Raw genomic sequence first — 17,747 nt, forward strand, 5'->3', positions numbered from 1 at the left:
GGAGATAGAGAGTAGAAGGATGGTTACCAGAGAGTGGGAAGGTTAGCAGAAGGGTAGGGAGAAGTGGGGATGGTTAATGTGCACACACACACACACACAAATAGGAAAAATGAATAAGACTTAGTATTTGCTAGCACAACAGATTGACTATAGTAAAAATTAATGTAATTATACATTTTAAAATAACTAAAAGAGCACAACTGGATTGTTTGAAACACAAAAGATGAATGCTTGAAGTGATGGAGACCTAATTTACCCTGATGTAATTATTACGTATGACATAACCGTATCAAAATATCTCACATACCCCATAAATATATACGCCTATTATGTGCCCACAAAAATTAAAAACTGAAAAAGAAATATTAAGAAGCTCTGTTCGGAGCTACTGAATTAAAAAGAAAAAATAATTCATTTGCCATCGAATGAACTTAGCACAAATTGTGAGCCCAAAACAATACTAGAATGTTTTCTACATGTTAAATAATTTAATTCTTGTAATAGTCTTGAAGTAAATATTTATGATGTGATAGTAAACATACAGACAATGAAACTGATGCTCTGGACATTTAAATTTCCTGCCCAAGGCCCTCCAGATAATAGTGAAGGGAATGGGGTCCAGTGCCCACAGACCAAATGGGCTCATTGCTTAATGTTAAAATTCACAACACTAATTTTTTTTCTACATTTTCAACTTTTCTTTTAGATACAGTGGCTACATGTGTATATTTGTTACATGGGAGCATTGTGTGATGCTGAAGTTTGGAATATGGAATTTATCATCATGATAGTGAGCATAGTACCCGATAGATAATTTCTTAGCCCACACCCCCTCCCTACACCTTCTAGTAGTCCACAGTGTCTATTGGTCCCAGATTTTTGTCCATGCTGACACTAAATTTAAATTTAATTTGAATAACCATTTGTCAGGATATTGAAAGCGTTCCTTATCAAGGGAAAAGTTGGATTCAAACATTAATTTTTACTCATTTATTTGACAAATATTAATTGTGCTGATATTACTGGCCAGACAATATATTCATAACACAAAGAAAAACAAAATATCTCAGCCTTCAAGAAGCATATAAATTAGCAGATTATTAATCCAAGATAGATGCATGCTTAAAATAAACTTCTTCATCATTAGGCTCTCATCCCTGATCATTACTGCCTGAGAGGTTTTTGACCCTTTGATCATGATATCCCCCACATTAGCCTTCCAGATAATTCCATGAGAACACCTACAGCCCAAAGATGTTTTACACGAAGGAAAAAATATTGTCTGACTCCTTCAACATGAATCATTAAGGTTGAGATTATTAAAGTTTTCAATGCTTTATAGTATCACTTCCAGAACTTTCTTATTCCATATAACACTTGTGAATAGGCACACTGAGAAGAGGCAGTGGGCCCACAGGACTGAAGAAAGTCAGAAGAATATGAAGATGGAAAAAGAAAGATATTCTTGTAAGTTACATGCTCAGCTATGATCTAATAGAGGAAGAAGAAATTAAAATAACTGTTTGTTGTGAAACTTGAAAACTCAGCCAGTAACCCACCATGTGCATTTCACCACGTTATCTTTAGGAACACCTGAAGTTACTGGTTCTGTAATACATTATTGAGGCATTTAAAAATTAAGGGAAATTGTATGACTCAATGTTTTCCAATAATATTAGTTGATGTAAAAAATAACACCGATTTTACTGTGGACACAAAAATTCCCAGAAGTGACATGCTTGCAAATAGTTACACTTTCAGTCAATTAATTTCTTTGAATTGTGGGATTTAAAGGCCTCAGTAAGCATGAACAGGAAAAACATGTAAGTCAGTAAAATATTAACCACTGTGTTAGACTGGGAATGACAATTTTCAACAATGTTTTATGCTTCGTTAGTCAGTTAAATTTTCTATCAACATAGGCTTAGTAACCAGTTGAAAACCATGATCACATTCTGGAAATTCAGATTATGAATACTAAGGATACAGTCTCTTTTGTCATAATAGGCAACATGTATTCCTTAAAAAGAGTAAATATAACATAGAAAAATACAAGTCCACATAAATAATAGAGAATTTATGTTTAATTTTCTAAAGAAACCATTTCTTAATTTAGTTGGTTGTTGTTTTTGTTTTTGTTTACTGTAAAGTTTATTCTTTCATGGTTTAGTTGCTTTATATAAATGACTAGAATAAAAATGGAATGATCAGTCTTTTGAAAATTAGTATATAATCATGTATATATTTGCCCTCTACCTTATAAAGAATTTTCTGTGAAAAGACAAGGTATTTGTGTACCTAAAGCATGTGATAATCTTGGCTCACTAAGTTGCCATTAAAAAGAGCAATTTAATATTTCCTAAACCAAATATTTCTTATGCATCATCTCATTGAAATCTATAAGCTAGGCATTACTATTATTCTTTTATTCTCACATTGACAAATAAGAATCTGAGGGTTCAAAGACCCTTGTCAAGGCCACACAACTAGCGAAAGATGAACCAGCACTCCATCTCAGGTAGTCAGAATCCAGAATTGAAGCTTTAAAACACCATGTATTATTGAGATATGTTCTCAAGCCACACAAACACAGTGGTAACTGTGATATAGCAAAACCATCTGCATAGGAGTATGTTCTACTAAAAAAAAAATTAAATGCACATACATGCATAAATGGAGTTATATATATACATATATGCACATATATGCATACATACATACATATACATGTAGGAAGAAAGATTAAGACCAAAATAGTAATCACTATTAAAACTGGATGGTAGGATTATAGGGAACCTCTTCTATGTTTTTTTATGCTTTTCTATAGGTTTTCAGCTTTCTGCAAAAAATACTTAACAGTTTTATTAACTAGCTCAGATTAATTGAAATCCTTATCAATTTTTTCTTATAATGCTAATAAACTTTGGATATAATCTTATGGCATCAACATATGATTATAATAATACATGAAAAGGTTTTATCTTTGATCTAGTTACTCTAAGTTTAATAACTTTGTTTTGAAGTTATGAGGGTTATTAAGAAATATTCTGATCTGAAAATACTGCCGCCACCTATAACTTGAGTACTCATTCTAGGGAATAAATATTATTCAGCTACAACTTTTGCTAATATTTGATTTGATTTCAAACAGGCATTCTTGAATTATATTGTTTCTTGAGATTTAGATAAGATAAAGTATTTAGCCACCAGTTCACAGGATAAACACAAGAAATATTAGCTAAGTATAGCCTATATACATCTGAAAAGGAGTATCAAAATATCCAGTATTTATTTTGAAAAATTACATTTTAGTTTTCCCTTCACATTTTTTCAGCTGAATAGGAACTCTCTTAATGGAATTCTGTTTAACCATCTGCCCACTCCTCTCAGTTCCCCCATCACACTTCCTGTGCTGATTTGCTTGCAGACTGCTCCCCTCCTCATTTGAGTCGTAGCTCCCAAGTCAATTATTTTCCCTATATTTGATATTCTCTTCCAAGTGGTTATCAATAATCATGTACATTAATTTACACATGAACAGATTAAAGATAATTATGAAAATTTGTCATTTCATTGGAAAAAAGATTAAATACTTTGGGAAAACAAAATAAAAATGAATTTCTAAAAGAATTGATTTTAATTTTAGATGTGGAAAGAAGACAAGTGCAAAAGTTAGAGAAAAACTTAAAACCTAGAAAAATTCTGTGCTTAAATTGTGTGTCAATATTCCTGAATTCTTATTCTACTTTTTATAAAATGTCAATCAATGTCTCCAATGGGCATAAATATTACTACAGTGAAGATAACATATTTTAAATATACATTAAATATGTGACCTAAAATAACCAGAATTGTATTCAAATAGTTGGTATTCTATATGTGGAATCAGTTTCCTTAAACTTATTTTTTTATACTTGGTATTCTATATGTTTACAAACATATTCCTGATTATAATCAGCTTCCTATTTTTTTCTGGAAGCATGCTTATTTTAAAGCACTAATTTTTGTTCATATCACAAAAACAAATTTTCGTATCATAGGAAATGTATGTAATTGTAGTGAAATTGATATGAAATTAATATGATGTGATGAAATTCAACTCAATTAAAAAACAAATTTAAATTTAAATATAGTAAACATGACTGAATTATTTATACAATGCTAGTTACATCTATTTCACAAATTTGATTTTACATTTTACTTCCAAATCCATCAAATCCATCATAAGTTTTACAACTTAATAAATACTAAAAATATTAAAAAGAATTCCTACACAGGTAATTTTGGGAAATCACAAGATATCATGAAAGGAGTCTTGTAAATTTATACATCAAAAAGCATTTCAAAATGTATTAAATTTAAATGAACACTTGACCATTTGGATTTAAAAGAGATATCCAATCGACATGAGTTCAACATGTCAGTGACAGTTTTAAGGAAAATTAACTCAAATTCAATATGATTTTCAACAGTTTAAGAACAGTTGAAACTTTCAAAAAACATTAAATACATCCATTATCAAAATAATTGACTTGCCACCATTCATGGCATTTTAACACCTCAACTGTTTGATAAAGATTGCCATGCACTATGATTGGTGGTCACATCAAATTCTAAACACTCAATTCAGAAAGAATCTCTGGGTTTTGTTTTTGAGAATACCTCTGAAACAAAACAGTTACCACACATATGCGTGATTCTCAGAAAGTTATTTGTTCTATGTGATTTAATTTTTATACTTCTTTAAGTGGTATTTCCCAAAGTGAAAATCACTCCAGAGTACGTGTTATCTAGATCAACATTAAGAAAAAATGAATATACCTCCTTTTTTTCATATCCCCGATCCACTCTCCCTGAAAATAAACTTAGAGTAAGTAGATATATTCAGTGCTATGGGGGAAAATATCGTAGGTAGCTTAGTTACACATAAGAACTACTGTTATGAATAGTGAGATGGACATAATGCCTTTCCTGCTTTGTTTCAATGGATACTGGAAGATTAGAATGAGAAAGAAAAATAGATAAAAGACTGTTGAAAAAAATACATAGTCTACATATAGTTAAGAAAGAAAAGATCAAAACAAAAGAGGATGTCTGAAGAGATGCGGGAAGAAAGTGCTAAACAGGAAAGGGCTATGGCCCATATGGTAGGCTACATTTGCACCCACATAGAGTATGTGTGCTCTGAGATGCCAAAGAATGCATTAAGATATCTTGGCTCTAACTGGGGCCTCTGCAAACGTCAGTACATTTATCATGTTGTTTAGGCACCACACTGTTTAAAACCACAGCAAAGGATTTATCTCCTTTTGGGTTGGTGTTTGGGGTCAAAAGCTACTAAAAATTGTTTCAAGTTTCAGGTTACTCTTTATTCTACTCAGTCTTAATCAACATATGAGACTCTCTGGTCTCTTTCACAAAAGAATAATTTAAAGTACATTAATTAATGATTTATTAAATGTAAAGTCACTAAGTTTATTGATAATCCTATCATTAAAGAATAATGTTGGTAAAAGGGCAATACATATAATGCAATTCAGCTTCAAGAAAGAATAAAAAATGAACTACCTTTTAAAGAAAATCCAATAGTTTATTAGAAGCATGACAAAATAAACAAGTAAAGGTATGGTGATAAGAACCAAATGGAAAAAAGAAGTATACGTGCATTTGCCAATTTTATAGGAAAGTCGCCAACTGTAAATGCAACAAGGAATCTGAATGAAAGGCTTCCACACTACTTATTCCAGTTGCAGTATGTTATGGCTGTGATTATTAGACAACTCTTCATATTGGTAAAATTGAAGTTTCCACTGGGCATTTAAGTCACTGCTGAAGTCACAAAAATTAAAAACAATCAAAATGAGTTATCATTATGTATCAATGACAATTCCTATTTAATGAATGAAATGTAATTTTCATCTACTTTCTAGGTTGCAGGCTGGTCTACAAGGTCAACTATAAGGAAGGTGTGTGATTTCATCTGAATACAAAAATTAAAGTAATAACATGAGGAAAATCTCTCTTGGCTATCCGTGATTACATTTTCTCTTCTAAAAATAAAGCTGATGTTAACTGACTTGTCAATTACCCTGAACATTTCTGAGTAAAATTTCAAGCAAATTAAAATCTATCTCAAAGTTTATTCTACATTCAGTAAAGCAGATACCACAAGTTACTAAAGTAAAGAAAAGTAATCAAGAAACTTGTAATTTATTTGTGTGGCAAGACCTTACATGTACAACCATCTGATCAAAATCATCTAAGATACATGATTATAAAATGAAATTCCGATAGTGAAAATAACCATAGTGAAGCGTGGAAGTATTATGATATCATCCATTTTCATGCAGATGGGAAGCTAAATCATAGGGTAATGAGCAAATCAAAATTAGAAATAAATAAAGAGGAAAGAAGGCAATGTGTTTAGTTACGAGGAGGTATGTGTGAACATCGCCACATTGTCAGTTTATGGTGACATGAATGCATCTCAATTCTAATTTTTTTTTTCTTTTTTTCACAAGAAACTCCATAGACTGTTTTTACAAGATTTGGCAAAAGTAGACACTCAATAAATATTTGTTGAATGAAATGAATTTTTACTAGCAAACAATATATACTGATTGGGGAATGTTGCATGCAGACTTTCACCATAGCAAATGATACATACTGAGCTAAGTAAGCCTTTTCTGGAAAACTAAGCTTTGTCTCAATTAATTTGCCATAGTCCTGGCCCAACCATCCATCGAAGCCCCTCACATGTGGCATTTTGCTTCCTTTTCCAGAGGGACATTCTCATCAATATTGTTGAAAATAGCTTATTTCATTGTGTATTTCAGTTCCACAGTTGCCAGATAAAAATAAAAAATAAATAAAAAATAAAAATCTAGTTAAATTCGTATATGAGTTAAACAACAATACTTTTTCAGTATGTCTCATGTGCTACTCAGGATGCCAGTCAGTACTTAGAACTTTTTACTGAAAAAATTAGTCATACTAATCTTAAATCCCAATTTAACTAGCATTAAGTCTGGTAATCTTATTCAAGTCAGTATTCAGACTGTGCCCATAAACTTCACTGAAACTGACAACCTCATGAAATATTTACTGGCTCTATATTCTGGGGAAGAAAGTCTAGTTAGTGGAGTATTGTGACTGGTTCCACTCTTCTCATGCATTGTAAACATGTTTAAAATGCATTCCTTTTTAAATAATATTAATGTAAAGCTAAAGATGTTTAGAAAAAAAAAAACAATGGGTTTCATAGTGTCTTTTTCTGTCAAATCATCTCAGTGTGTCTTATAAGCGGCAAATGGATGACCTCTCAAATGTCTTAGGGAGACATAAACCATGTTTTTCATCTCAAGATCAGACTGAGAAAAAGGGGGAAAAATGTGTTAACTCCATGTGTGAAAAAGAAGAGAGATGGGAGTGGAACTTAATTATATAAACTTGTCATTGAATTAATTCAACATACTCAGTACATAGTGATATTTTTCACAACTTCAGAACATTCTTGAGTGTAACTAATTGAGACATGACTTATTGATGAGCAGTCATTCCAGTCATTCTGGCCACTGCATGAGATATTGTTGAAAGCAAGTGTACAGACAGAAAATGATTATTCATATACTATCGATGGAGTTGTAGCTCACTTAGCAATTAAGAGTCATTTTTACTTCTGAACCTACAAGCGTTTCTAATGCATCTTTGAAAGTTTTATGTAAAACTTCACATAGAAATACATGAGGAGGATGTATTTTTCTATTTCAACTTTTATTTGTGTAGCATACACTGTTCTCAATCTATTACCTCTACATTAAAAACATAATTCAAATGCTTGAAACAATACTCTGCACTTATGATGCATACTTTTTTTTTTTTAACCATATAATGGCTCCTTATTATGATTTTGACTTTGCCCATAATGGACTGAACTTATTTTCCCAGAGGAGAAGATAGCAGGGAAAAGAATTTTTTTTTAAATTAAAACTTTAAATTATCTCCTTTGCCTTGTTTGTTCCATCCTTATTATGGATGTGGGACAGAATTATCACTTTCTGGAATGTTTTCATTTAGTGGAGTATTGTGCTGTGGACATCCTGACCTATTTCAGGGTGTATTTTGAGCCTCTTTTGCCTCCTCCCTTCAGCACGCTATGCAGATGTGCCACTGGTGGCATTTCATGACTAATTTTCAAGTCTACATTTGGTCTTACACTGTGAAAAAAATATGACATTGTTTTATTAGCTTTGATTTTTAAATAGCAATAATAAGGTTAAAATTTCATCTATTCATTTAACGTATATTTCATCCAGAGCATATAATCACTTAGCAGTGTCAACCAAAATGCCTGTTAAAGTGCTTTAGAAATCATGCAATTCAGATAAATGCTAAATCCTACCTTCAATGGGGCTAAACTCATAGCCCCATAACAACTACTTACATAGCACTTACATTGTTTTAGTTATTACAAGTAATCTAGAGATGATTTAAAGCATATGAGAAAATATGCATAGGTTATATGTGAATACGATGCCTATTTATTTATTTATTTATTTACTTTTCGAGACAGAGTCTTGCTCTGTTGCCCAGGCTGGAGTGCAGTGGCATGATCTCAGCTCACCCCAACATCCACCTCCTTGGTTCAAGCGATTACCCTGCTTCAGCCTCCTGAGTAGTTGGGTTTACAGGCATGCGCCACCAGGCCCATACTATTCTGTTTGGATCTTACACATCATACTTATAAAAAGTTAATCACTAAAATGCCTTCTGTCAAACACTCTGAAATATTATTGTCATGTTCTTGAATAGATATATATATGTACATACACAGAAGTAGTTTCATTCTGCAAGAGTATTAGACAATACAATATGTAGTGTCAAGGTGAGACAAATAGAGGCAGGGTATCAGGGCTGCTTAACACCTAACACAACACTTAGAGTGCTTCTTTACTGTAAGATATAAGCGTACCTTTCACATAATATGGTAACAGCAGAATTAGCTTAGTAGTAATCACCATTCCTGGAAAGATAACTCAGAACAAATAAGTGAAAAATTCATCATCTTTTATGAGAAAGGACATCATTTTAGAGCTAGGATAAATATGGATATTGACTAGAGATAAAAATCACGTGGTAACAATGTGCAGAACCTATTCATATCAGGAAGAGAGTGGATATTTTTGTAAGCCTAAGCATATTTTTGGACCCAGAAGCAGAATTCAACTAAATGAAAACCATTGTCACGGCTGGTTCCATATAACAAGTGTAATATGTCCTGGAAAGTAGCCTATGGTAACAGTGGTTGCCTGACCCAGTTACTGTGAACTTTATTCAATGAAAAGTTCTGCTTAACAAATGCATTCACCAGTCCTGCTATGGAGGAACAGGTCTCTAAAACAAAGACGTTGTTTAATATTATCATTCTTGGATTGGTGTATCTGAATATAATACACGCTATTCTTACATAGGCTTTTAAAAAATATTGAGTTGAGATTTGGGGAGTTGAGGTTTGAAGAGAATGAAGGTCCAAGGCGCTCATAACAGTGGAAATAACTTCCTTTAGGGACTAAAAGGCTAATGTTTGTAACAAAAAAGATATTTGGTGGAAAAACTAGAATAATAAAAATATAATATAATATAATGTAATATAATATAGAACTGAAACTGCACACTTTAGCAATCCTGAACAAATTTTTAAAACAATGTGGGTCTATATGAAATGTTCAACACTAGATCCTTATTAAAATTATATTTATATGTGAGGAAGTAATTTTGATGCTTTCATCAAATTTGAAGCTGCCCATATACACAGAGCTCTTATTAGCAATGTAAAGAGTACAAAGATATATAAAGAAGCATGTACCTTCAGTAATACAGGATGGAAACCGAGAAGCTCTGTTAATAATGAGTATGAGGAAGGAAGTTAATCCAAATTTCAGAGGCTTTGGAACTGCATAGGAATGAGTTTTTCAGGTTATTAGTTTCATTGCTCACTAACTAGACAGACTTGAGAGCTTAATAATTAACCAGAGAGTCTATTTATAGTATTTTTAAAACATGGTCTTTCCTAGGAGTTCTGGGCTGTTTATCATACTGCTCCGAGTTGACAAGGTCATGCAGAACTTTAGTGTGAAGAGAGACTATAACCTCAAGGTCCAAATTCCCTAGGCTGTGTTGGAGGTACACTGGCATGAGAAAGTGATAACAGAGCAGGCTGGGCTTTTTATCTTCCCCAGATCCTCTGGAACATCTCTTTGAAGGCTTTTTTACCTAGGTGCAATTTTGTCCCCCTTCCATTAAAGATTACTCAGTTATCTCAACAGCTTCTATTAGGGTTAAGTGAATTTACCTCAGCCTTCTAAAAGGAAACCAGATTCCTACAAGTTGCTAATATACACTTGCTAACCCATGACCAGGTCACAAACAAACTTGCTTATAAAATTTACGTGGATTCTTTGCTTCACGTGTCGCTCCTCTACTCCACTTCAAGCCTTCTTCTACTAACATGTTTTCTTTTTTTAATAATGAACATCTGTGACAGCATCTTTGCCAAAATAAATAAAATTAAGAAGATGATTCTGCGGGGTTATGCTAAACAATTTTTTAAACAGGTTCAGATTTCTTCTGAACAGAGTACAAAATAAATGTCTCCATATGCTGGTTCCTATTTATTATTGTGTGTGAGAGAGAAAGGCAAAGCTAAGAGAGATAGTTAGAAAGACAGACCATAATTATAGTCATTAAAAGTTACTTAGCACAGTTTTATAAGTGACTTTTTAATTAAGAAATATTTTCAATACAAAGAAGGGGTCCTGCTTTCTCATTCAATAAGTTTTGATGTATATTTTCTAAATCGTTTTTATTTCTGTCATTAAGAGGAAAGCCAGTCCATTTTGGTGTTGGACTTGCCGGAAGTGTTGTGGCCATCAATGTTATCAGTTTTGCTCCTGGCTAAAGTAAAATCCTGTTCTTCCTCTGTTGTGCTTCTTTTCTGGCTTTACATGCACAAAACAAACTGTACAAACATGTCAGGAAAGGACAATAAAAGGCTAACTCTTTCCATTGCATCACAGATTTGAAACAGTCAAGACAAATGATTAATCCATGATGCTTCAAAACTATTTTTTCTGATAATAATATTTACACCAGGCTGCTTTGCTTCCTTTTTTTTTTCAAGAGGTATCTTTTCTTTCTTTCTTTACCTTCAAATTATCTACTTCCTTTGGTTTTAGATTTGTTTGTCATTAGCAGGACAAAGTTACAGTTTTATTCTATTTGCTAGCCTAGTCTACAAATCGTTGTCTTTAACAGGAGCTTTTATTACGTTTTCTTTTAATGTTAGTACTCTTCTACTCAGGCTTGAGTCCCTGATCCTAATTGGTGACTTCTCTATCTCCAGCTGGTTCTGTTTATCTTTCTCTCCTTTTTCCTTTCCCTTGGGTAATTTTTATTTTTTTATCCTCTTCTACTGGATTTCTTTCCTGCTCCTTATTTCTATATTACTATTGTCATAAATTTTAATTCAATCTTTTAAACTATATGACATTTTATTACTGTTTTATAAATGAATATCTGTTTTGATTAGTGATTCTCAAATTTAGATAAGGAATTCTCAAAACTGACCCCAAGGAACATTTGGCAAAGCATAGTGACACTATTGATTGCCACAATTGGGAGCCAAGGGTAAAAGGTGATACTGGAATCTAGTGGGAGAGGAAAAGGATACTGCTAAATATCTTGCAATAAACAGGACAGCTCCTGTATTAGTCTGTTTTCACACTTCTAAAAAGAACTGCTGGAGACTGAGAAATTTATAAAGAAAAGAGGTTTAATTGACTCACAGTTCCTCATGCATGGGGATGCCTCAGGAAACTAACAATCATGGTGGAAGAGGAAGCAGGCACATCTTACACAGCAGCAGGACAGAAAGAGAGTGACCAGGGGAAATTACCATTTATAAAACCATCAGCTCTCATGAAAACTCACTATCACAAGAACAGCAAGGGGGAAACTGTCATCAAGACCCAATCACCTCCCACCAGGTCTCTCGTTAGATACATGGGGATTACAGTTAGAGATGAGATTTGCGTGGGGACACAGAGCCAAATGATATCACCTCCCTACAGCAGAGAGTTCCTGGCTCAAAATGTCAATCACACCGATCTTGAGAAACTCTGGTTTCAATTTAGCCATATTTGCCACTTTCTTTGCATTCACTTTTATTGCTTCCCATACTTCATGTCTGAGCTCATTGTCCCTCTACCTGAATCAAGGGTATATTCTTAACAAACTCAGTTTTTGCTGTTGTCTTCTCTCACTCTCTCTCTTTCTTTCTTTCCTTTTTAACTTTATCTTTATCCTTGGAATTTATTTTGCAAAGTGTGAAATTATAGAATGGAAGTTTTCTCTGGGTTACATGTCGACTATGGACAACTAAGCTGGCAACTTAATACTCATTTGAAAGAAACCTTCCCTTTTATCTCTGACTGTGATGCAGCTCTTCCTTCAGGTATTTGATGCACTGATGTGCACTATGATGTATCACAGTGTAGATTTCTTATTATTTTTCCTGCTCGGAGTTCACTGAGCTTTTTGAATTTGTGAACAAGTATAGTTAATGACATCTGGAAAATTATTAACTATTACTTCTTCACATTTTGCCACTGTTTCTCCTCTCTCTACTCTTCTTAAAGACCAATTAAACATGTTGAAGCATATTCACAACCTCCATGTCTCATAACCTCTTTTTCATATTTTCCATCTTTTTTGGTTCCTTGCACACCATTCTGGATATAGCTCCTAGATTATTCATTATTTCTTTAATTGTGCTATTCTGATGTTCAACCAAACCACTGAGATTTTTTCTGTTAATTATTTGATTTTTTATTTCCAGAAATTCAATTTTTTTTTTTTTTTTTTAGATGGAGTCTTGCTCTGTTACCCAGGCTAGGCTGGAGTATAGTGGCGCAATCTCGGCTCACTGCAACCTCCATCTGCTGGGTTCAAGCAATTCTCCTGCCTCAGCCTCCCAAGTAGCTGGGACTACAGGTGCATGCCACCATGCCCAGCTAATTTTTTGTATTTTTAGTAGAGATGGGGTTTCATCATGCTGGCCAGGCTGGTCTCAAAATCCTGACCTCGTGATTCATCTGCCTCGGCTTCCCAAAGTGCTGGGATTACAGTGGTGAACCACTGTGCCCAGCCCCCAATTTGATTTTTTCCCCAAATCTGCTATGCTTCCTTTCATATTTCCTGTTTCTTCCAGATTTTAAAGCTAGTGTTTTATTTCTTTAAAAGAGTAAGAATAGTGAATTTTTATTATCTGTAATCACTACATTTGAAATACATGCAGACCTGTTTCTTCTGTTTCTTTTTTTTCCTGCTGTTTCTGGCTCATGATATTTTGTTTTATTGTGTACTCAGTCGTCTTAGAAGGATACGCCCATTTTACAAAAAGAATATTTATGGGACTCTTTAAGGACTAGATGCGGTTCCCCTCCTCAAGATGATTTGCCTTTGCTTCTGGGTACACTAACAGTCTGAGAATTCTCCAATTCTCCAATTCAATTCTCCAATTCTCCAATTCAAGTTCGTAGTTTGAGGATACTGAAAGCACTCATCTCAGGATGAGAATGCAAAACTTCAGGGACTGTTTTTCACCTTTCTTTGTCTCTTAAGCTCATATATGCCCTAAGTATGTAACTCTAACGACCCAGCTTAATGATGGGAGGGTCTTTACTACATTTTCCACCTTGTGGGTTTAAGACCTTGATTCTTCAAGGCCACAAATATGAAGCTCAAATCTACTTAGATCGTTCAATGCCTTTGAGACAAAAGTGGGTTTATTTCTATGTGCCTGCTCACTTATCTGGATACCTGCTTCCCCTACAATTTTGTCCCAGTTGCTCTTCACTGGCTAATCTATTCTTCAATACTTTTAGAGACATTAAAAAAAAATACATGTTCTGTACTATGGCTTTTACAAAAGGATGTGCTCAAATAACTAACCAATATTAAAGTAACTCGTTAAAACATGGTGTCTTATATGTAATGCTCAGTGAATATCTATAGCTTGTCGGTGATTAAAATTTCTAGTATTCTTGACATAAAATCATTGTATGATGCACTAAGATGTTAGGAGTCTAATGGATAACATTTATTATGACTTAGAGTTATTATGAAGGTTAAATAAAAATTAAATAAATTGCTATCCACATGAATATATTATGCTTATGTTGGCAAAGTTAAAAATTTGTTATCTCACCTAATGAAAATATTAACAATTTCAGTTAGCTTTTGATGTAATAATAATATACATCATAGAGTTGAGGTTTGTCATACTCCAGCCACCTGTATTGTCTCATTTAATCACCAAATCTAACTCTAAGAAATAGATCATTTTACAGAATAAAAACAATGGAAGCACAAGGAAGTTAAAGTACCTAAAGTCACACAGCTGGTAAGTGATGAAGACAGAATTAGGCCTCAGGATTATAACTCTTGAACCCATGTTCTTAACTATATGAAATGACTTTATTTCCATATGTTGGCTTCTACAGAATCAATTTTATTTATAGGAAGCTGGTAAACAATGAAGCCAATGATTATAACTATTAACGTTCCTAAAATCCCTAATAAATATAAATCCGTATTTTCACTTTGTCCTGGAGGAGTTATTTGCAAAAGAAATGGATCATTCTCTTAAAAAAAAAAAAAAAAATTCATTCCCAAGAGATCTTATTTAATTTTATATCTCTGATCACCAAAATATAAAGATCATTAAAGTCTAATAAAATTAAATCATTTCAATAGTCTACTGATGATCTAGATTTCTGTTTTATGATTGATCAGCAGAGTTTTTTTAAGATTATGATTTATGGGAGAACATGCAAAACTTCAAAGGAATCTTTGCAAAGGAACTAATCAAGCAGAATTAAACCTCACCACATAAAGAGAAAACTTTCTGAGTCATCGGTTCAATAAAATTACAGTTACATAAGAGAAGCCTGAGTGAATTGTTACTAATTGTAGCCAAGAAACAAAAAGTTACACATTATGGAAAAGAAGAATGAGTTGCAATGATGGTTTCATTTTTATTTATAAACATAGCAATCCCTAAAGGGTTCAAGTTGATTAGAAATTATGCGCATGTGTAATAAAAAGTGAAATTTTCCCCAAGAATTTGGCATCTAACAAAAATTTTCAGTGCTTTAAAGAATAAGAAATGGGTAAAGGAAATAGAAAGTGCAATCAAATGTTCCCAACCTTTCTCAAATCCTCAAATACCAAGGTACTTGAATTAGTTCCTGTCATTTGGCTGATGAGTGAATTGGGATTGTTTTGAAATCAATTGTTGTCAACAGACTCATTAATTTCCCAAGAACTGGTCAATAGTTTACTTTTTTTTTGAAACACATTATTAAAGTTGACTAAAAGAAATTGGATTTGAGTCATGCTGATTTAAATAGCTGCTATTTTTTTTCTATGAAACTTTATAGTAGTAAGTAATCTAGAAGCATAGTCAGTCACTCTTTTCCCAGTTGAAATAAAACTACATATATATTATAAACTTTTTCCTATAGCCATATCATAATATCTGATGGATATATTTGTTTTGCCTTTAGTCATTAAACTTTTTCATTTGACTCCATCAACTTCCAGATGGTATATTTATTTAAAAATCAAAATAAACCCTGAAGTATGACTAGGAACACAAAATCCAGTTTTGTTAAAAACTCCAACTTAGAGAGTCAGGTTTCATTTTAGAAAACATAATGCCCCAAATTATTGCTTTTTCAGAGAAATAAGAATTCACTAAGCCGATACATTTACTTTGGAAACCCAACAACCTCAGTCAATAATTTAAATAATTTCAAAAGATGATTTAATTATATCAGCAGCTTTGGGAATGTGAAGAACATCTACATTTGTTGCTGTTCTTTATTATTGTTTTGGTTTTGTTGTGTTAAAGCAAACTAATATGCCCTGAGGAGTCTGTACTTCTATATTGGAGTTTTTCTGGACAAACTGTAACCTAGCTTAATAGGCAGAAAAGATCGAAAACCTAACTTAGGCGGTTGTGCCTATAACAATAGCTGCGTCTTAGTCCATCCCAGCAGCCATTCTTCAACCACTCATAGACTGCTGAGTGTTCAAACTGCGTTCGAATAAGGCAAACGCCAACCTGTAACCAGTCCCACTGTTTCTGCACCTTACTGTGCATTTCTGTGCATCACTTCCCTTTTCTTGTCTACAAATTTGCTCCGATCATGAGTCATCCCTGGTGTCTCTCTGAATCTGCTGTGATTCGGGGGGTTGCGCCATTCGCGAATCAATCATTGCTCAATTAAACTCCTTCACATGTAATTCAGCTGGAGGTTTTCGTTCAACAGTTGTTTCACGTTTTTTTAATAAAGAAGTGACCAGATGATTAGGTTCATTTCCAGTGGAGATTTCCTTTTCTGTGTGTGGCAATTGGAAGACGGATAACTAGTGAGTTCCTGTGAGAACTGTTAAAATGGCATTGCTGTAGTTTTATGAAAGCAAAAAGATGATATTTAAGATCACATTAAATTCGAGAAGAATTGTGTATGAATCCAATTTTTGATTTCTTGCATGTAACTAAATAAGGTATATTTTTTATTTTTGACTTTAGTCATGTCTCTGGTAGAAAAACAGTGGTATAGCCACGAATCTCCAATTCAACACCCATCATTGCTGAAGTTTTCCAAGAGAGATATAGAGGGACATTCAGACAAATTCATGTGGCCATACCAATATGGTTTGGTCCTAAAACCCCTTGAAAATGGTGAGTCGTGCCACCAGTGACTTCCAAGAATCTTGTTTTGCTCCTCTAGATTGTTATCCTATAAACATCTTTGGTGTTTAGACATATGTAAATATGAGGACACAACCTCATATTTACATACATATAATATATTGAGACTCCAAAACATGAACTCTAGGAAAATCACCCATAGAAACTTGGAAAGAAATTCTTCGCTTCAGCTACAGCAGCTGGTCTACGCTATCCCTCACTAACTTTTTGTTTGTTTGAGACAGCAAGAGTCTCGCTCTGTTGCCCAGGCTGGAGTGCAGTGGTGTGATCTCAGCTCACTGCAACCTCCGCCTCCTGGGTTCGTGATTCTCCTGCCTCAGTCTCCCAAGTAGCTGGAAGTATAGGCATGTGCCACCATGCCTGGCTAATTTTTTGTATGTTTAGCAGAGACAGGTTTTCTTCATGTTAGTCAGGCTGGTCTCGAACTCCCGATCTCAGGTGATCTGCCTGCCTCGGCCTCCCAAAGTGCTGGGATTACAGGCATGAGCCACTGCACCCGACCTGAAGACTGATTTATTTTAAGAAATTGGCTCATGTAATTGTACAGGCTGGCAAGCCTGTCATCTGTAGAGCAGGTCAGAAAGCTAAAACTTCAGGTAAGAGTTGATGTGGCAACCTTGAGTGTAAATTCCAAAGGGCAGCAGACTAGAACACAAGGAGGGTTTGTATTATTTCATTCCGAAGAATTCCTTATTCAGGAATCCTGTTTTTGCTCTTAGGGTCTTCATATAATTATAGGAGACCCACCCACATTATGTAGGGGAATCTGCTTTACTCAAAGTCTACTAATTTAAATGTTAATCATATCTAAAAAATATCCTCACAGCAATAACTAGACTGGTGCTTAACCAAACAACTGGGCAACATAACCTGGCCAGGTTGACACTTAAAATTACCCATGACAATG

Source organism: Trachypithecus francoisi, unplaced genomic scaffold (assembly GCF_009764315.1).
Source record: "Trachypithecus francoisi isolate TF-2019V2 unplaced genomic scaffold, Tfra_2.0 Lachesis_group14, whole genome shotgun sequence".
Taxonomy (NCBI): Eukaryota; Metazoa; Chordata; class Mammalia; order Primates; family Cercopithecidae; genus Trachypithecus; species Trachypithecus francoisi.